Raw genomic sequence first — 22,157 nt, 5'->3', positions numbered from 1 at the left:
GACCGGAGGGAGGGAGGGAGGGAGGGTCGGGAGAGAGTGATGTGTCCAAGATGTGGGAAGTAAATTCAGCATCGGAGCCCCCGACAGGCACGCCTGCGGCTCTGGAGGGCAGTTCTATGCACACAGCGAGGGGACTTTGTTTGAAAATCTGCTCGGCACGATGGAAGCTCAGCCACGGGGTTTCAGAAGGCCAGGAATTATAGCAGGGCCCCATGGGGATGGAAAAGCAACGAAAGAATGTGTTTGAAAATAACGTCTTGACTGTTCAGGAGCCAGTCACCATATTGAGCAGTATGTGGTCGGTTTTTTTTTTTCTTTTTCTTTTTTTTTTTAAAAATGAAATGATGGAAAACTCCTACTAGGGTCAGGGAGGCGACTAGTGAAGTCATATTCTCTTCTTCATTATGGGATTTTCAACAACGGGGCATTCATGTGTCAGTCCCTGCCACTGTGATTATAGTGACAGACATGTCAGATATTAAATCAAACCACTTTAGCATAAACCTCCCTTGCCCTCCATGCCTAGAACACACCAAGTGACCCTTTCCAGGGCCTGATTTTGCCAGAGAATGATTCGAATGTCCACTTCATTCCTGCCCATCACACACCACCCCCCAACTGTGGAGCAACTTCTATCTTAGAAAATCTGGATGTCGGTTATTTATTATTGCCTGGATAATGACTCACGCTTGTTAAGTGAGTAGGTAAGTCATATTTGAAGAGGGCTTGAGAGTTCTCAAGACCTTTTTCATATATGTTATTTTATTTCATTTCCACGGCAATGCTAAGGTATTGTATTTTTCTGTGCATAATCGAAGAAATGCTGGCTCATCAGCCTGCCTGGTACCTGCCAAGGTCACGTGGCTAATCAATAGCAAATACGAGATTCAAGTCTAGGGCTTCTGACTCCAGATTTAGTTTGTATTACGTGACACCTCAGAAGTTCAGAGCCCACAATTCTTTATCAGGATCACCCACTGAGTAGTAGAAGCTGGGCTGTAAGAGGCATGAGGACCAAAATTTGCCCAGCCACTTAGAAAGACACTAATGGGATAAATCAGAACTGAACGAAACATACAGGCTTTGATGTGTCCACTCATAGGATTTATGCCTATGGTCAGTCTATCTGAGGTATGAGAAAGCTTAGGAAGGAGGTTAGAACATTACTAGTGACCATTTTCTCTCTCCTTCTCATGTACCAGCCTCCAGCCCCACCCCAATGTACATGCGAATTCTCTCATTCTTTATAGGGAATAAAATAAAGTAAGTCATCTCCACATGTGTGATCATTAATTATAATGTATCCTGGGCTGGGGATTAGAATAGCAATTCATTGTGAGGCTGCCTGATGAAGTTCATGTCTATAAATGCCAGACATTCTGAGAACCTCTTCCTTTTCCACAGTGTAATGTAGAAGGGGCTCCTGTGATGTTAGTTGGAGAACAAGATGGCGGGGCTGGGAGGTCTTTCATCATTGGAGTCTAGGCTACCAGTGACTGTCTAACCCTGAGGAAGAGCAGGGTTCACCTGCCATGATGGCCAGGCAAATCTTCTCAGCACCCACCTTGGAGCTTGAAAGAGCCTCAGAGCCTCAATCAGGAGGCCCCGGACTTGAGCCACTCCATTTTTAAAAACATGTAGCACGACGGTGTCGTGGAAAGTCTTCTATCCTAAGGAAATACTTGGAATTAAAAAAGAAGGGATAATCTTGTAGATAAATTTAAAAAGTCCAGTGTGTAGGAATAAAAAGTAACTGTAAATATCACTGGAAAACGGGTATTATTTTGGTCTGGCAATGTCTGGTCTTTCAAAAGAAACTTGACTCTCTTCCTCTCTATGTGGCTGACTATATTCCCGCCAACTCTGAGGTAACCTTTGTCTCGAAATTTAGGATTTTGAGAAGGGATGAATGAGCTACAAAATAAGTTGGCCTGAGGTGGCCTGTTGTTACAGAGAGAACTCACGGACTCACAGATTTTTTTGAAAGGCCTGCACCTGAGTACTCGTTCCACAACTTATTAGCTGTGTGGCTATGGCATTTAATTGCCATAATTAATTTCTGCATCTGTAAAATGGGTATATTAATATCTATCCTAACTCACAGGGTTGTTGCATGACCCTCAAGAGACAATGGGTGCTAAGATGTTTTGTAAACTCAAAAGCACTATGCTGGAAAGAATTTGTCTGGTATTATTTTGAGTTCTTAAAACATATGGACAGTTGATGTTATCTCATTTATCTCTGCTATCATCATGACCTAATGTTCCAGCATGTTTCTATTTAATATTAAAACTTATTTGGAGTTATGGTTTGGCGTCAACCTACAGTTCACCACTAAATGTCAAACAGAAACCTTGTCCCTACTCTGTTCTGTGTCTCCCCACACTAACTAAATATCCTGCCTCTTTGCTCTGAGAGTGTGTTCCACTCCCGCACCTGGCCCTGTTCTTCTTTGGAGGTTTGCCTGGGAACCTCTTTAATATAAGCACCCTCATCAGGAGACACCATCTTATGGCTCCTGGAATTTCCGTAAGTATTGGAGCGAAGTGCTGTGGGGAGGGGCTGGTCTGTGTGCAGCGGGCACCACTGTAGGGAAGGGGGGCTGAGTTTCAGACGTCTCCTTTCTCAGCTTGGAACATGGTGTGTTGTAAAACTAACAGAATACATAAAGTTTAAGTCTGAATGTAAGAATGATGTGGTTTTGGTACCTGATGGGTGAGGTTTTTGGTGGGCTAATGTGAGAAGCTACAAGCCATTTATACAACTGGGAAATGCTTTGCTGGGAAAATGCCTTATGAATTGCAAGGACTGACTTCAAACATATATTCAGAGCTCAGCTTGGTTATGACTGGAGGCTTTTCTTGGTCTGAATGTATGGACCTGGCTTCCGAATTTAATTTGTAGAAGTATTTTATAATCCATGAGATGAGATATGTCTTGGTTAGTGTGGGTTGCTGAGTGACATCTGATGCTGGGTGACTGGAGAGGGAGGGAGGAGGACCAGTCCTGCTTCGGCCATTTACCTGCTGTGACACTGGACAACTACTTAAGCTCTTTATGTCCTGGCTTCCTCACATATAAAATAAAGATGATGATAATAGTTCTCTATCTACAGGGTTGTTGTTGTTGTTAGAAATTGTTCATAGAATATAGCCGTTACACGAAGAGACCTGTGACACTGACTTAGTGCAGCACTTTTTTTTAAAGACGTATTTGTTTGAGAGAGAAAGAGAGAGGGGGAAGAGGGAGAGAACCTCAAGCAGACTCCCTGCTGAGCACAGAGCCCTACACAGGGCTTGATCCCACAACCCATTAGGTTATGACCTGAGCCAAAATTCACAAGTTGGATGCTTAACTGATTGAGCCACCCAGGTGCCCTGACTTAATGCAGGATTAACATTCCTTTCCATTTTCTTGAACAAGAAATGACTGGCTTCCGAGCAAGGACTCTTTAGAGTGTGTTAATTGAGGGTAAGATGTTCAGACAGTACTGAAGATCAAAAATTACCACAAATACTTTATGTAGGATAAGGAGTTGACAAAATTGTCTTAGAGACACACAATGGAATACTATTCAGCCATAAAAAGGGAGGAAGCACTGGAACAGGCTACAATGTACATGAACCTCGAAAACATACTAAGTGAAAGAAGTCAGTCACAAAAGGTCATGTATGGTATGATTGTATTTATATAAAATACCCAGAAGAGGTAAAAACATAGAAACAGAGAGCAGATTGGTGGTTGCCTGGGTCTAGGGGGAGAGGGATATGGGGAGTAGCAGTGTAATGGGTATAGGGTTTTCTTTTGGAATGATAAAAATGTATTAGAATTAGATGAACACAGCATTGAGAATGTGCTAAATATGAATTGTTCACTTGAAAATGGTTAATTTTTATGTACATTTTACCTCAGTCAAAAAAATGCTCCCCCCCCAAAAAAAAACCCCAAACCCACACCTGAATAAGTTCACTATATAGGAAGCCTTTCTGACTCTTTATATAATCTTGGTCATTTGGTGAACTTTGTGAAGGAAGTCTCCCTGACTTCCCTACTTTTTTTTTTTCTGGCTTTGGTAGCCCTGTCTTAAAACCTTGGTTTTCTGTATCTCCAAGTGTATGCAAGTTCTGTTTGAGGCACTTCTTTCGTTCATTCACTTGGTGTCAAAGAGAATGATAATTAATGTGTGATCCAGGGCAGGGGACGCAAGCTGGCACTGCTGTGTAACTTTGGCAAGCATCGCAACCTCTCTGGTCTTAGGGAGACATCAACTAGGTTACTTTTGGGGACTTTCTGTTTCAAAGTGCTAGATTTAAGAAATGAGCAGTGCATTATTAGGTTTCCTTTAAGTATTCTGCCAATTAATTTCTCTGATTCTTTTACTTTGAATTCATTTATCAAACCTAGCTAGACAGACAGAAAAAAAATAAATTACGCTTTGAATTAGCCTCTTTTTTTTTCATTAAACCTCATTAATAAGGAGAAAAATTCATTTCCGTATCTGTGGTAAAACTACTTTGACTGCGGGAAACTTTTCTTCATGTTTTTTTTTTTAAGATAAAAATGCCCAAAGCATGAAATTGATATACTTTTAAGGTTTGAAAAGCATCAGAAAGGATTTTTTTTATTGTTAATTATAATACGTATCAGAAGATAGACATAGCAATAACTTAATAGCCGATCAGAACACCATCTTCAAGGGTCATTTAGCATTTCCATGATAAATTGTTATTTTTAGAAGCTTATGTAACCAAACAAAGAATGTGTTCTTGGCTATGGCCATGAAGACAAGTTATTATCGTGGGAGGGACAAAGGAATCTGAGAGGCCCATGAGAGACGGAGCCAATTGCAGAGGACATTTTATAGAGCGCTCTTTCTCTTTAGTCTCCCATTTTCTGCAATCAGAATAATGCAGTGCATTTCAGGGCCATTTTCATTTTTGAAGTGCTCTTTCATTATTAGTTAATAAATACTCATCAATGAATTTTCCTCCTCGTCTTGGAAGTTGGAGTAAAAAGAAAGATAATCGCTTTCTATTTCGTAAGTATTATTCCCTTTGGGGCTTCCCCTCTTGTGCTTTTAATGGAAATGTAAGAAATAAATGATACCTATTCGTTTGAAAGGACCAAGGACTCCCATTCCTTCCATATAGAGCACCTGGAAATTTACCACAGAAATTAAGGACCTTCAGCAACTACCCAACTATGGTAACAGAAGGCATGTCTGTCTCCCATTACCAAACTTTGTACTGTGTAGTGTCTCTTGAGGACAGAGAACTGGAAAGATACCTGGGTCGGGGGGAGTCTTCATCAGGGAGATGAATACAATAGAGTTGAGCTGGGAGGAAGTGGTCTCTGTCTGAGCATGGGTTTCCAGTGACCTTCATATCTCTGATTTCTAGGGCCAAAGGGTATGGTTTTTGAATTTTCTATTCTTTTGTATTATCCGCACTTCTCCCCTGTATCATCTTAGTTCATTCCATTTAGACTTGGCTATGATTTTCCCAGTTTCTGCTGTGGTGAATTGCACTACGCATACTTAAACTGCTCTTAGACCCTAGCTGCACAAAGGGGGTTAAGGGAAGATGATTTATAGCATGAGCTGTGTCTTACTGGGTTTTTGCTGTCTTATAGTTTATAGTAGTGTTCTCCAACAGGCCCACAACACAAATGTGAGCCACATGTCTAATTTTAAATTTTATGGTAACTGCGCTAAAAAAGTAAAAATAAACAGGTGAAATTAATTTTAATAATACATTTCATTTAACCCAGTATATCCAAAATATTATCACTGCCATATGTAATCAATATAAAAAGTGAATGAGATATTATCCATTTCTTTAACCAAATCAATGAATTTTGATGTGTGTTTTATACTTACAATATGTCCGTTTGGACTAGTCATATTTCAAGTATGAACAGCTACATTTCATATGGCTGGTGGCCATTCCTTTGGACAGTACAGACCTATGAATATGGGTAGACAATATTTTAATATGTATTTTCAAATAAAAAGGCATTCTGAATTATTTATCACAAAGTCAAATTCTGAGGTAAATTACCTCAAGTTTTCAAGGTTTTCTCCTTGTCAAGTAAAGTATCTCTTGGTTTTTTCAAGGATGGGAAGGAGTTAAAGGGTCCCAGCAGAGACAGTGTTAATATATATTTTCTGAAAACTATGGTTCACTCTGGCGGTTATGCTCAGTATTGAAATTAACAGTAGCATGAATGGATTATGGTCTCTTCCTCCTCATTTTGCTTTATGTTTTGCTGTACCTTGGGCTCTAATATACCTGAACCAAGCAACGCCACGACTGTCGATTTCGATAGTAGTTAGGATTTGACCGTGTTTGATTTGAGCCAATCCTGTGGCAGCTGCCCTATAAATGGTTCCCACATTCTCTTGGTTTTTGGTGTCAGCATCCCCCAAGATAATCTTCTGTGCTTCTTTGTATGTGTTTGTGTTCTCATGAAGAAAAAGTCTTCTGCTTCTATTGTAGCCTCTCATCTTGGCTCAACTGAAATCATTCTTTTTTTTTTTTTTTTTAAAGATTTTTATTTATTTATTTATTTATTTATTTTTTAAATATTTTTTATTTATTTGTCAGAGAGAGAGAGAATGAGCACAGGCAGACAGAATGGCAGGCAGAGGCTGAGGGAGAAGCAGACTCCCCGCTGAGCAAGGAGCCCGATGTGGGACTTGATCCCAGGGCGCCGGGATCATGACCTGAGCCGAAGGCAGTTGCTTAACCAACTGAGCCACCCAGGCGTCCCTCAACTGAAATCATTCTAAAGGGCAGCAGTCATGACCGAAGGAGACAGAGAGAGGCATAAAGGTGGCTGCAGATCACATCCCAGAGGCCTGGCACGCCCCATTCCTGGGCTAAAGACCTCATTTTTTTTTTTTTTTTTTTTTTTTTTTTTGAGAACAGCATCACAAGGATTTGGTCTATCTGTCCTTCCATCAACTGAAACTTTAGTCATTGGCGCTTTTACATATCTACAGTGGAATTAATTAATGTTGGTTATTATTTATCTTCGACCATTGACCATGAGCAAAGCACTGTAGCAGGTACTGTGAGGGATACAAGAAAGTGATGGCCTCCTCCCTTGTCCCCAAAGCACTTAGCCTGATGGTGAAGAGAAGTTTGGTACATAGAGTCCTAGTCAAGCTTTTAAAGTGTTAAGGCAGAAATATCAGCAGGGTATTCCAATGACCCTGAGGTACTGCAAGATACAGTGAACAAATAGATATTTGCCAAGGCCCCATTCCAAGCCCGGAGATTTACCAGATTCCAGTAACAATGAAGATGAGGACATGGTTTCTCTTTCTGAGAATCCACGAAACTACTGTGAGATGGCGGTAAGGAGCGGCCACCTACCATGTCCTTTGAGATATGATATAACAGGGAACAAGAACTCCAGAAATGCAGAGGACAGTGAGACTAAGACCTCTAGTCCAAGTTGGGGTCAGATCTTCACCGGCAATGATGACAGGCTGGTTTTCAAAATAGTTCCTTGGCAAGAAAGGGAGAGGAGAGACGCCTGGAAAGACAGGGGCAAGAGTGAAGGCCAAGGCATTTCGAGGGCTGGTGAGCTCTGGAGAAAAGTCATACTTAAGAAAGCTGTGTTCTCTTAAAGCCATTGGATTCTCTCTTAGGATACTTGATTCTAACTCTGCCCGTGACGTGTTCTCTACAGTTCTTGAATGTTTGAAAAATTATTGTAAGTTACTAAAGATGGATCATTTAAATTTTCACATTTATATAAAAAGTAGCAAGCACATCAATGGCTGTTAATTTAATCACTGTAGTAGAGAGGTGCCATGTCATGGGGCTTCAGCACTGACTCTGGAAGAAAGGCTACCAACTCTGCCCCCCAACTCCAACTCTGCCCCCCTCACTCCAACTCTGCTACTGAGCCTCTCAGCACTTCAGCTTCCTCATCTGCAAACTGGGAAATAATAATAGCACTTGCTTCAAGGGTGATTATTAGGAAAACAATGAGTTGAGATTTGGAAAGGACATAGGTGAGTGTCTGGTTCATGGTAAGGATCCTAAATGTTTATTAAATCTAATGATGGTGGTATGTAAAGAGATAGGGGTTGCAAAAGCAAACAGCTCTCCGTGTGACTGGCATGTGATCAGAGAATTGTTGATTTGGGTTTCGTAGAAATTTTTTTTTTTAAAGATTTTATTTATTTATTTGACAGAGAGAGATCACAAGTAGATGGAGAGGCAGGCAGAGAGAGAGAGAGGGAAGAAGGCTCCCTTCTGAGCAGAGAGCCCGATGCGGGCCTCGATCCCAGGACCCTGAGATCATGACCTGAGCCGAAGGCAGCGGCTTAACCCACTGAGCCACCCAGGCGCCCTCGTAGAAAATTTTTTTGAAGGAACGACTTTGCTTGTAGTGTAGCTAGTCTGAAATTGGCCTGTGGTGTATACCGCTGAATGCAGACTACAGCCGACATATTTGCAGTAGAATTGTATAAGCTTTATTTTTTATGTTGGTACATACTAAAATGCATTTAATTGCTCTAAATGCCTAAATTTTCCACTTTGAAGAACTTGCATATGAAATATCTGGAAACACAAGTTGCTTCTAAGGGAATATGTGTACGTTAATATTGGATCATATATGGAAATACCACTTTTGTCAGTAAAAGCAGAATGTTGTCATATTATAATGAGTGGTTGCTTTGCATTCATGTAAAAATTGCTTATTAAGAAAAATTCCAAATAGGCATAGAAGGAAAGAATAGTCCACCATATATCCATCACATATTCATCGTTTAGATTTTAACTATTTTATGGGGTTAACGTATTTTATTTTTTTTTAAAATCTTTTTTTTTTTTAATTTGTCAGAGAGAGAGAGGGAGAGAGAGCAAGCACAGGTAGACAGAATGGCAGGCAGAAGCAGAGGGAGAAGCAGGCTCCCTGATGAGCAAGGAGCCTGATGTGGGACTCGATCCCAGGACGCTGGGATCATGACCTGAGCCGAAGGCAGCTGCTTAACCAACTGAGCCACCCAGGCGTCCCGGGGTTAACGTATTTTAAAGGAAATCCCAGAAATCATGGCGTTTCAACCCCCAAATATTTGGTTTAACATTTAGAAAGTATATTTTCTTATATAACCACAGTGCCATCCCACCCACAATAATCTTTCTTTGCTATATTCCATTCATATTGAAATGTTCCCATTTGTCCCCAAGTGGCTTTTTGAGTTAATTTGTTTGAATCAAGACACCAACAAGGCCTCTTATGTTTCTTTTAATCTAGGATGGTATGTGATCCTATGTTAGTTTGAAAGAGTTTTATTATGTGATGGGTTCCAGGTCTGAGGCCTAGAAAAGCCCTGTATGGGCCAGGCGTTAGGTGGTTGTCTAATTCACCTTAGGTAGAAAACCTTTGGCCAACACATTGGAAGAGTAATTCTTTTCCCACAAGTTTTAATTCTAATTACATGTATTCTAGACACCGAGCGAGGCACTGAAGGCCAGAAATGAATAAGACGCAGCCCTTGGGCTCAGCAAACAGGCAGAGTTTCTGCCCTATGACCCATCAGAATCAGAGTCAGAGGGAGACTGGACCTTGATGTTGAAGGGGGAATGTGGCTGCCTCCAGGGGAGCTATCGGTGTGTAGTGCTGCAGACTCGTGATCAGGGCTTTTCTTTACAGTGTTAGAATACCCCCACATAACTGAAAATGCTGGAGATTTTATAGCACCATTGCAGAGGTACCTAGTGATTAGAGACAGGAGATCCTGGGGTCTGCCTTCTGTCCTAACAGTTGTTCTCTAGGGACATCCTGTCTGATGTTTCATTCCTCAGTGAGTATAAATTGTGTTGAAACTCCACAAATATGCCAAGCACTGGATGGCATTTGAGAAACAGTTAATACCTCCCAGGAAGTAGAATTCTTAAGACAGCACATACAGAAAAGAAAAATTCCCCTTAGGTCTTTGCCTGAAATATGTCTTCAAATTTGAAAGGAATTCCTGAAGGTGGTCAGTTTACAGGGAAGAAAGGAAAAAGCTTTTTCCTTAGGAACATGTGTTTTAGGGAGAGAGCATGTTCTGAACACCTGAGGGGGCCCAGGGGAATGTGAAGAGGTGACTGTCAGGTGGGAAGGTCTCTGGACTGACACGTAGAAAGACCTGGGGTTGCTTCTTAACTCATCACTTACTGGCTACTTGAATGTGAGCAGTTCTTTGAACTTGTTTGAAGTCAGTTTTCTGATCTATAAAATGGGCGTAACAATGACTTTTCCTTATGAAAGAGGGGGAATAAAAGATGACGGTTTAGAAACTTTCTGTATTTTCATCCCTCCTTATAGATAGGAAAGCAATATTGTTCTAGCTGCCTTTGGAGGAGGAAACTTCTCTGAAAGTTTTGGAAGGACAGTTATGAGAGTGCTGTGTCGCTCAGAGGATGGCCAGCCGGGGTCTTTGGAATTCTGAATGAAGAATAGTTTAAAACCATTTATTTAGTTCCAGAATAAAGAATGAAGGGAATGGGGCGCCTGGGTGGCTCAGTGGGTTAAGCCTCTGCCTTCTGCTCAGGTCATGATCTCAGGATCCTGGGATCGAGCCCCTCATCGGGCTCTCTGCTCAGCGGGAAGCCTGCTTCCCCATCTCTCTGCCTGCCTCTCTGCCTACTTGTGCGCTCTCTCTCTTCCTCTGCCAAAAAATTAATATATAAACTTAAAAAAAAAAACAAAGAATGAAGGGAACACTGGGGCATTTAACAAATGATATAACTTTATCGCAATCTCTATTCATGTAGTAGCAAGGATAAAATTAAATTACCTTTATAGACACCAAGTTAGGCTACATTCATCAAGTGGCAGTGTTAATTAGTAGAACTTCTGCTTCAGTATAAAATAGGGTTATAATATTGAGAAGTTGGTTTATAGAATATAGATATGAGTTGGATAAATTGCTGGCTCTTCTGTAAAGTAGAGAGGACAGTGGACTGCTGATTATACAGTCAAGTGATTATTTGCATGGAAATCATGACTTAAATGCTAGTGTGAGAAAGGAGGGAGATTGGGCTATTTGGCCCATGTATACTGGTTTGGGGGGGCAGTGGGGTAGTGAGAGAACTTTGGGAGGTTATGGGAAGAAGATAGATCCTAGAACCAGAGGAAAGGTTGAAAAATATTAATATAATGAGCAAATATCCTACAGCACCTTAAAACTAAGCTGGGGAACCAGTTTTGTTTTTGTTAGCATTTTGGGTGCTCAGCCTATGATGCATCACACGGCCATGTGAACTTACATTGATGCCATCTCCCTTGTGTGTTCTAGGCATCCTTGGGTGGTCAGTAAACAAGGCAAACATTTGCTAATTTGCTCCAAAGAGCACTTTCCGAAGCTCCAACAGAAAGCCATTGAATGGGAGAATGAAGGTAGAGGGTAGAAAAGCATCACGTAAATGGAGTCGTGAGATTCAGAGTAACAAAGGATCGCTTATCTAACAGCCATCGCAGGCCTTTATTTTAAATATTTTGTTTATTTTTCAGAGAGAGAGTGAGAGCAGGGAGGGTGACAGGTAGAGCAAGAAGCTGATGGGGGACTCGATCCCAGGACCCTGAGATCCTGACCTGAGCCAAAGAGAAAGGCTTAACCTACTGGGCCATGCAGGCATCCCTCAGGCATTTGTTTTAGTGTTAATTGTGCCATCCAAAATAAGGGATCATTTAAAAAATTGAGTGCATCATGACTACAGCACATCTCCATGATAGCAACTGCCATTTCTATTTCTTACTGTTGTCTATTTTTGTATCATACATCGTATTTACTGAGCATCTACTACGTGGAAGCACACTGCAGTGCTGGGCATATGCGAAGGAATGTTTCATGAGCCGATGACAGAGTAAGCTCAAGCAAGATAAAAACTGAGCAGTAACCAGGAGTTAGTAATTCCTAAGACATTAGTGACAAAAGCCATTTCAGATGAATGGGAAGCGACTGACCCAAGTAGTTTTTGTTGCTTTTTTTCCAGCAGTTGGGTGGTCACGGATACGCTCAGACCTCGATCCAGTTCTGCACTGGGAGTGTTGGGGTTAGCTAGACCCCAAGAGGTGTGAGTGGGCAGCTACTCCTTCCGGTCTCTAGGATGTACACACTTTCTTTAGATCTCCTTGATAGATCCGTAACCAAATGCCTTGAAGACATGATCTTGAGACCTTCTTAATAGAGTAGAATCCCCATGAGGGCAGGACTAGGTCTGTCTGCATTTCCGGTTCCTCACACTGTGTCCAAAACAGAATGGGAATTCAGTCAATAAAAAAGACACACACTTGTCGGAGAATGGTCTTCCCTGAAGCAAAAAATTTCTTTGAAGCTTAAATGCATATCGTAAAATTCTGAGGCCATCAGTTAAGTCTGAAAAAGATTTGGAAATGAACCCTTTTTGAATCATTGAGTTCCTTCCAACAGACGGGATCCCCCCATCACGAAAGCATCCACGCACGTTATGTCTACACACATGTGCCCACACAGTCCCTTCTCTCTACTTTTGGGTCCTCAGATCTTTGTGATCTAGTTTAGAAAAAGATGTTAGAAAAGTGACATGAATTGGAAGTTGTACGTTGCAGGTTTTAGGCCTTAAAAGACCGTGTATCATTAGAGAAATAAATCCGTGCTTCTGAGATTGCCTGTAATTTTGTTTTGGCAAGTTCTTCCTGTCTTTTTGCAGCTCTGTCTCTTCCTTAGAGGGATCTTTAAGTTCTATCCATCATCTCATTTACTGAAATGTACCTCATTTGGGAATGAGAAAGTTTTGGCATAGCTGAGAGCTTTTAATGGAAATAGGAGAGAAGATGACTCTGACACATATAATACCTTCAATATGTTTCCATATATTGCACGATCTCTGATGCGTTACCCGAGATACATAACGACAGATGGGCCGAAGAGAAGGAGGAACACGCTCCAAGCAGGGATTTCTTTAGAAACCAGCCCTCCTTCCAAGGTGCTTTGAGCTATTCTTAGCAATTGGGGTTCAACACTTTCACCCCCAACAGAAGCAGGTTTCTGCCAACAGGCTGCCTGTGGGAGCTCTGTTGCCTAGCATTTTGCTCCAAACAAGAGTCAAGCCAGGTAGTATAGTCTTGGAGAAACCTAGAGCCAGAGGATTGAGCCCCTGTTTTCAGCTGCGGGACTGTGGTCAAGCTCTTTGACTTCTTTGAACCTGGGATTGTTGCATTGTGCACTGGGGCTGAGGAGTGGTTTCTGTTCCCTTCCAAACTCTGAAACAAAACTATGAGAACATTTTTAGGGAATGGTGGGGATTATGAGAATTTCCCTGTTCTTTGCGACTATCTTTTTTACACATGGAGAGTGGAAATAATTAGGAAGGAGGTTTCTTTTCCCTTCTTATTTTATCCAAATCTAATCTAATCACTTGATGGCTTAGAATTTCCTCAAAGGCAAACGGCACACTCCAGAATAATGCAGAATTTTGGAGGGAGAGGAATAAGCTGTGATGCGTTTTGACCAGATATTATGGGATTGAGAAAATTTAAAAACCACATACATGAGAGTATAGACTCTGTAACGTGAGCCATACTTTACGCCATGTTCATTCTCAGATCATCTTTTCCCTTCTTATTTTTTTCTACCCTGTGTGATCCATGGGATAACAGATCTGAATCTTTGGAATATTTAATACGTTCTCTTTCTTAACCATGTTCCATTTCCATTAGCTTGAGCTATTTATCAGAGTATGCTTTTTTATAATCTTTTTTTTTTTTTTGGACTTGCACACAATCTAGTTGCCTGTTTTCACCACACCCATACATTGTGCTGACAGAGCCTTGTGTTTTTTTTTTTCCCCCCAGCATAGTTTTCCCATGTGGGGCGTGTGCTTGTTATTGTAGTAAGATAGATAACATACCTACGTAAAGACGTACTTGGGCCAAACACAGAGTGTATTCCCAGATGTATGGCAGGCTGGAGGGGAAGGATCTGAGAAGTCTTTGGAGCCAGTGCCTTAACTTTGCAGATGAGGCCAGAGGGACTTAGAGAAGTAAAGTGCCTGGGGGTCCGAGACCTCATGACTCATCAGGGCTCCTGGGTTAGGTTAAGGTTCCTTACTGGAAATAACTGGAACCACTGGAATTATAGAAAATTAAACCCATTATCTTGCTTCTCTGAACCAAGAAGAACATCCTCTGAGTTGGGAGCACGTTATCCTACAGCAGATTGCAAATCAGAAGCTATCTCTCCATAACAGGTAGCTCTACAGGATATTCAGTCTCTTTTAAAGGTGGACAGTAGAATGATTCTAAGTAAAAATATTTTCCTGTCTGGCATCCTTAACATGCCTACCATGCTGAATGCTCCCGAAAGCCTGCTGAATAACTTCCCTCCTCTGCCTCCTAACCCAGCTTCAACACCCATCGCAAACATATTATTAGCTGTTTTCAGCTGGCTTTTGTTCCGATCTGATCTCAGCCCATCTCCAAATGCTTGGCTTGGCAACCTTAAACTCCATTCTTCCTGTGGGTCTTAGACCTGGTGTTTGGCCTTGGTCTTTGTGGAGTTTGGGTATTGATCGGTTTAACAGATGAGCTGCAAGTCTGAATGTGCAAGGGGAGGGCGGGGACCGGACTCTTCATTTGGCACTTGATGCAGGGACCATGCTGTCCATCACGAATCACAGGGACAACATGTGATGATACAGGGAGGCTTCCCCACGTCAGGGACCGAGGAGTATGTTCTGAACAAATTGCTTGCATTGGGAGTACTGTCTTCCACCAATACCAGTGAGATGCGTGGAACTTTTCTCCAATGAATACTGCACCACCTGTCCACAACTTGACATTTTAGGATCAAGAATTCAACATTCCCTAACTCTTACCTCATCTTCTCCACTGACCTTATTGCCCATACCTGTCCTCTTGCTTTTCTGACTAGGCATACTATCCGTCTTCTCTGACTGGGGTTTCCCTTCTGGCTTTACCTTTGTTTCTCCTGTTCAGTATGATCACCAAGATGTCAGGCAATAATCTCTTCTTTTGCTTCCAGAAACTTTCCCATGACACTTCCCGTTCAAGTGATATTTTACTCCACTCCTTTTGGGTAGATTCAGGAAAATGGATACATTATTCCTTAATCTGATAAACTGTGGATATTCTTTTGTGTTGTGTGTGTTTATGTGTGCATGCACGTGAGTATGTGTATGTGTGTTTAAACACAGCTGCAGAATAGAGATTTAGACTGGCAGACTTAGTGCGGAGTAGTGGACTAAGACCTTGGCAAAGATGGGGAGACCTGAATTCTGTACCCAGCTTTGCTAGTAGACATTGGTGTGTGACAAAGGACAAGTCACAGCCTCTCTGAAATCTTAGCTACAAATTGCCAAGTTGAATCATTAGACACTGGGGTCTTTTACAGATTGGGTCTGTGCAAGATAGACCAACTTAGCATGGATTTGGGATAACATATGTGTGGGAATTCCTTGTAGCAGTCTATTAGATTGGCTTGGTTATCTATCAGCTGCAGTGAAACCAAATGAAGATTGGTTCATTTGAAGGAATTGTACATGTTCATAGCTTGTAAGTAAAGGGAGAGAGACAGAACACCCAAAGGAAATACATCATTAGCTATTATTTAAGCTATTTTGCTTCCATCTGTCTGATACTGTTGACATGACTTCCTGAGAAAATACTCTTTCTATAATGTTTGACTGGCATGGGTTATATTTTTGTTTAAGATATTTTACTCTTCTCACATAAACCAATTAACTGTCATATTTTATCTTTCCAGGAGTATCCAAATATAAGGTTGGCTGACAGCCAGTTTGTTAAGTCCTAGAGGATAATAGCTCATTGTCTATAAACCGAGCCTTGTTTTAATGTCTCTCGTCAATTCTGGCAGTCCTTGTGATGCAGAAGATATTTATAAGGCTGGGAGGAAAGGTCATATGTTGGGTGTGAGCTGCTCTGAGCAGCCCAAGTGATTTTATTTTTCCATTCAACAGCTCTTTGTTGCTGTAGATGACCAAAACTTGACTTGCTTTTCACTCTTCGCTGAAAATTTTACCATTGTCTGAGAGCTTTGAGAGCTGACTTGCTGAGTAGTTTGCAATGGCCCACTACGATCTTAGCTATACCCTAAAAATATAAATAAATAACAGGAAAATGAATTTAGTCCAATCTGAGCCTTTGAATTCATAGGCAACGAACTTGGTATTAGGAGGCAACAATATCTTGATATATTACTGTTTCTGTTCAGTAAAACACTGACGTCCATATTTAAGAGGAAAAGCTGCTTTCAACAACTTCAATGAGAGGGCAATTTTCTTCATCTTAAGAAGTTCATTCAAACCAGCATATTAATGCTTTATGGACAAATGAAGGGAGACTATCAGGGATTACATTTCTTTTGAATTATACAAAGATGTAAAAAGCTTGAAGAGAAAGGACTTGATTCAAGGTAAATGTTTGTTGAACTGATTTATCAATCTCTTCTAAATGCTCTTGGATAAAAAAATTCTAATCTGAACTACTTTTTATTTTTTTTAATGTTGCTAAGTGTTCTAGAAGATGGCTTTGAATCTTGAATGAGCAGAGGTTTAACTATAATTTCTAGCCCTTGCTAATTCCATTTGAGGCCGGGGATGCAAACATTAGTGCAAGAAAGAATAGCAGTCAGTTAAGCATCGTGGCACCTTAAGAAAAATGAGAACCATGTGACCAGCCTTCTGGGTTTTGAATCCACTTTGGTTGCACAACTCAGTATTTGCTGAGTGCCTTCTATGAGCTGGCACAAGGCTCCATGTTGCAGGTACGATAATAGAGGAGAGATGCATTTCCTGCTTTGGAGGAGTTTCCAGTCGCATGGAATGGTCTGCCCAAAACTGAATATCCTAAGACAGTGTTCTTACCAGAGACAAGTGGGGCAGTTTAGGAATTCATAGAGCCTAATCAGGAAGGGCAGGGAAGACCCCTGGGGAAGGGGAGTCTAGTCTGACCTCTGAGTGGTGAGTACGTGGTTCCAGGTGAAGGGTGACAATCAAAGATTATTCTTAGCAGCGGGAACAGAATGGATGAAGGTCTTCAGATGACAGAGAACAAACATGACTAGAGCAGAGAGTGCAGAGCGAGGAGAAGTCTTACCTCAGCAGCTCTTCGTCACCATGGAAAGAAGGCGTCCCCTCAGGACCAGTGGTGTGTGGCTGCCCACCAATTGCCCACCAGTGGTTCCCTACTTGTAAAAAGTACTTTCATTTAAAAAATTTTCACACACATTATGTCATTTAATTTTCACAATGAACTCGTGAAGTAGATCACATTATCCTGATTTTATGGATGAGGTTCAGGGATATGGGGACTTTTACCAAGATTACTTAATGACTAATGAGCTAGAACTGAGTCTCAAAGTAGTCTCCCCCCACTCCCAACCCTTCTCCTCGCCTCTAGCCTCACCTTCCTGATCGTGGTCACCATGTTGTTGAGCCTCTCCCATGGGTCAGATACCAGCAGGCACTCTCCAAGTATGGTGTCATTTAGTCCTTGCAACAATCAGCATCTTCTAGAAGGGTAGGGACCTGTGTTCTTTTTACTCCATCCTGTCTCCATTTTCATAAAGAACAGGGCTCATCCTCTTCTGCCTTCTGTCACAGTTGGAGAAGATTGCTCTGTGGGGAGAAGAGAAATTTTTAATAAAAATTCCTTTTATATGGAGACTACGGAGATATTCTATCTTCCAGATACTGTGAGTTGTATAACTGATCAGGTTTTCCTCTTCGATTGATGGCCAGCCAGCTTAGAGCTAAATTTGAACCCCATGTTCCCCTACAAATGTATAGGTCTTTAAGGTATGTCTTTCTGTATTAGCCCCATTCTTGTCTCCATTTTATGGTTATTCGCCTTATTTTTTCTCCTTTTTCTCTCCCGCATCTAGTTTGTCTTACCATTTCTAGACCAAAGCAGGATATAAATAATTAAAATGTAATTGAGTTACCTGAGCATAGCGTAGAATTTAAGCTCTGTGCTTTGCTGTTCTCTGCAGCTGAGGAGAGAATTTGCACCAGTCCACGTACTTTCACTCAGTCACCCCTAGGACCCCAGCTCTCATTTGCAAGTTGCCAGTCCAGAATTTAGGGTATGCAGGGGAGCAGAGAATAGAGTCTTGGCTTATAGTCCTCTCCACATCTTTACAAATAACCTTCATTTAATCAGCCTTGTGTTTCTTTTGTCTTGCATTCATTGTTCATTTACTCTTTGGGTTTGTCTTATCTTGTCTTCATAAATTGCCACAGATTTTTTTTTTTTTAAACAGAGAAGCTTAAGGAAGAATTCAAAGCTGTGACATGCTGTGTGCTTTCACCCCAGAAAATACGATATCATTTATTGTAATTTAGAATGAAGTGATGGGATTCTCTCCATAAGTGGAACGTCAAAAATATACTCTGTCTTGTGGAAAATAGGGAATTTCTTATAGATCTTGGAGATGGTTATTTAAATCTGTCAAATAATAGCAGACTTGGGGCAAAGGGCAGTTTGGTATCAAGAACCTGGGGCCTCGAGTCACATCCAACCATGCTACTAATTTTGTGACTTCAGGCCGATGGCTTCATGGGTGCTGTTTTCTTATTCTTGCAGATTAAAAGAGAACATGAGCTCTTTGTAGTCTTGTGAAGATTAATATGGTAACATGTAATTGCTTGCTAGAAAGCCTGATGCTCAGTAAGTGTTAGGTGTAATCATTAGCCTGACTTCTGCTTATCATTGTATTTAAGCTTAGTTGTTACACCTTTTAGAAAGATTTTAATAGGAATAATAATTGTTACAGTAATCACCATGGGGTTATTTTATAAATATACACACACACATACACACACAGAGTAGTCTATCTATCTTCATATGTATATACATATATATGGTGTATGTTCTGGACCTCTATACATAAATAATACATATGTATGTATATATATGTGTGTGTCCATACACCATACACATGTATATATATGTGTATTATATATGTATAGAGGTCCAGTGTTTTTGCTATTTCTGGTTGTAGTTTTGCCATTTATGAGAGTTCACTTTCCATCTGCTTTTCTGGTCCCTCTCCCCTGCTCTATTTTCTTCTAAGTACATCTCACCATTGGATTTATTGCATATTTAACTTATTTATTTGCTGTTTGTCCCTGCCCTGCTGGAATGTACGTTATAAAGAGGGCGTGGTGTGTATGTGTGTGTGTGTGCACCTGTGCGTGTTTCATTCATACAGTAATTTCCAGCATCTAGAACATTGCCTGGCATGCAGTAGTCACTCAAATTTATATTGAGTCAATGCATGATCTTCAGACATCATTAAAATTTCATTAATACGAGTTTTGATGATACTTGAAAGAGAAAGAATATTTGGTTGGCCAAGGGTGGAAGCTCTTCCCCGTGGAAGGGGGTGCTTGAAAGGCCAAAGAAGACATAGGTTTCGCGACTCTTGAAAGTGGTTGGTAGGTCAGAATTCTGTAATAAATTAGTCCGGTCTTCTGTCACCAGCAAATGGAGCGCCCATTGTGAGCTGGAGAGGGACCAAATAGGAAACCCCCCCCTGCCTTCAGAACACTAGCCTTTTTTTTTTTCTATTTAGACATATTTTTTTTTCTATTTTGACAGAGGGCCAAACTATATGAATATTTTAGTTGGAATTCACAGATATCAGGTATTTTCCTTGTGTAGTGTCTGGTCTACTGACCCATCGGGGTCATGTAAGTTGACCATTTTTTATCTAAATACGGAATTAGTTAGGAACGATCTAGGTCTTGATTGACAGAAGATTCCTAAGATAAATTCGGCTCAACAAATATTCACATAACACATATTATATGTAAGGATTCTGCAAGGCACAGCAGGAGACAAGATAATGCTCCTGACTGCCCTTTAAGAGCCAACAGTCAAGTAGAGGGAATGAAACAAATACCAACACCCAGGGCTGAAAACAGTCAGGAAACTTGTTTTCTTGGCTCTGCGCTTTGTGGATATGTCTAATTCTTCTGATCACATCAAAGAAAAGCTTTCTGAAAATGCCTAACTTCATAAAAATGCTTACTTGAGGGTCATTTCCTACCCGTCACACTTACAGATGAATATTTGTACATTCTTCGGGCTTCTGGGTTTCTGTAGGAAAGGGAAGTACTATTCACAAATACTTCTTCTGGGGCAGAGAGCGTGCTAGGCGCTGTCTTATCTCTTATCTCATTGAGTCCCTAATTTCACCGTGAGTCAGGTGTAATTATTCCCACTTCATAGGTAAAGAAGCTAAAGCACAGAGAGTTTAAGGAATTAGCCCAAAGCTGCAGAGTTAACAAATTCAGTTAGAAGTTGGCAACTAGATTTCAAAGACATTTTTGTGGTTCAAATCCCATCCCCCTCCCCCATCTTATTTACACTATAATTCATTGGATGTAGAGGCTCTCCTCTGTGAGAAGTAAGTCATGTTGTGGCATCAATTTTCCTGGTTCAAGTGAGAATTTCACCATATACTATCATAAACATGGGAAACCTGCTTTAACCTATAGTAAATCTTACTCTGGTATATGAGATTTTTGAGCATAAAGTTTCACTTGAATTATTCATAGAGGTGCTGACTTATGAAGAGGTTTCTCAAATGTCAACTGTAAGTTGGTTATGACAGAGCAAAGAGACAAGTGCTGACCAGCAAGGAACATCGTTCCGTGGCGGTAGGGACCCGCTAATGGCGGAGATTGCCACAGAAATGAAGCGAAGAAAGAACGTTATCCTCACCAAACAGCGTTTAGCTTGCTGATCTGTTTGTGCTCAGAGAAGCACTGAAGCACTGACCTTTTGGTCAATCTGTGCCTCACATTACAGCCTGAAAGATGTGTATGTACTCCAACAAAATCTTGTTAGCTCAAATTAATTGGTGGGAAGGTCAGTCTGAAGGAATATGAAATTTGAACCAAAGAAGGGATCTAAAAGAAATACATTTTTGATATTCACAGGCAGTTTGTACTAGAGATCTAGAAGCTGGAGGGCTCAAGAAGGCTTCTGGTCCCTGAGTCACGCAAGACTAGGATGAATGTGATTGGTGCTGCAAAAGTGCTTTGAGCCAACTCGGGTTTTAGTTTTTTCTTGTTGGTACTATGTGGCTTTTTAAAAATTTAAGTGTAATTTACTTGACAAATAGAGATTATAACATATTTAAAGGATACACCCTGATGATTTGATAAACGTATACATTGTGAAAAGATTCCCACTGTGGAGTTAATTAACAAATCTATTACCTCATATACTTACCTTATTTGTGTGTATGTGTTGAGAACACTTAAGTTGTAACCTCTTAGCAAATTTCAATTATATAATACAGTATTATCAACTAGTTATCATGTTATACATTAGATCCTCAGACATTATTCCTTCTTATAGTTGAAGTTTGTACCCTTTTACCAAACTTTCCCTATTTTCCTCACCCTTCCTGGTCCTTGACAACCCCCATTCTACTCTGTTTCTATGACTTTTTGTTTTTTGTTTTGTTTTGTTTTTGTTTGTTTGTAGATTCCTCAAAAAAGCAATACCACCTAGAATTTGTCTTTTTCTGTCTGGTTTATTTCACTTTGCATAATGCCCTCCAAGGTCATTACTGTTGTTGCAAATGGCAGGATTTCCTTCTTTATAAAGGCTGAATAATATTCGATTATGTAATATTCTATTATACGTATACATCACATTTTCTTTACACATTCATCCATCATTGGACAGTTGGATTGTTTCCATATCTTGGCTGTTGCAAATAATGTTGCCATGAATATAGGAGCACCGATGTCTCTTGAACATAGTGATTTCATTTCGTTTGGGTATATATCTAGAAGTGAGATTGGTGAATCATATGGTAGTTTTATTTTTAATTTCTTAAAGAAATTTCTTAAAGAAACTTCATACTGGTTTTTTTTTTTCCCATAATGGCTGTACCAGTTTACATTCCCACCAACAGAGCACAAGGGTTCCTTTTCCTCCACATGCTCATAGCATTTGTCATCTCTTGTCTACTTGATGATAGTCATTCCAACAGGTGTAAGATGATCTTTCCATTGTGTTTTTGGTTTGCATTTCCTTCCAGACTAGTGATGTTGAGCACCTTTTCATGTACCTGTTGGCTGTTTGTCTTCTTTGGAAGAACAACTATT

Source organism: Lutra lutra, chromosome 10 (genome assembly GCF_902655055.1).
Source record: "Lutra lutra chromosome 10, mLutLut1.2, whole genome shotgun sequence".
NCBI classification, from domain to species: Eukaryota; Metazoa; Chordata; class Mammalia; order Carnivora; family Mustelidae; genus Lutra; species Lutra lutra.
Note: the sequence above shows the minus strand (reverse complement) of the source record.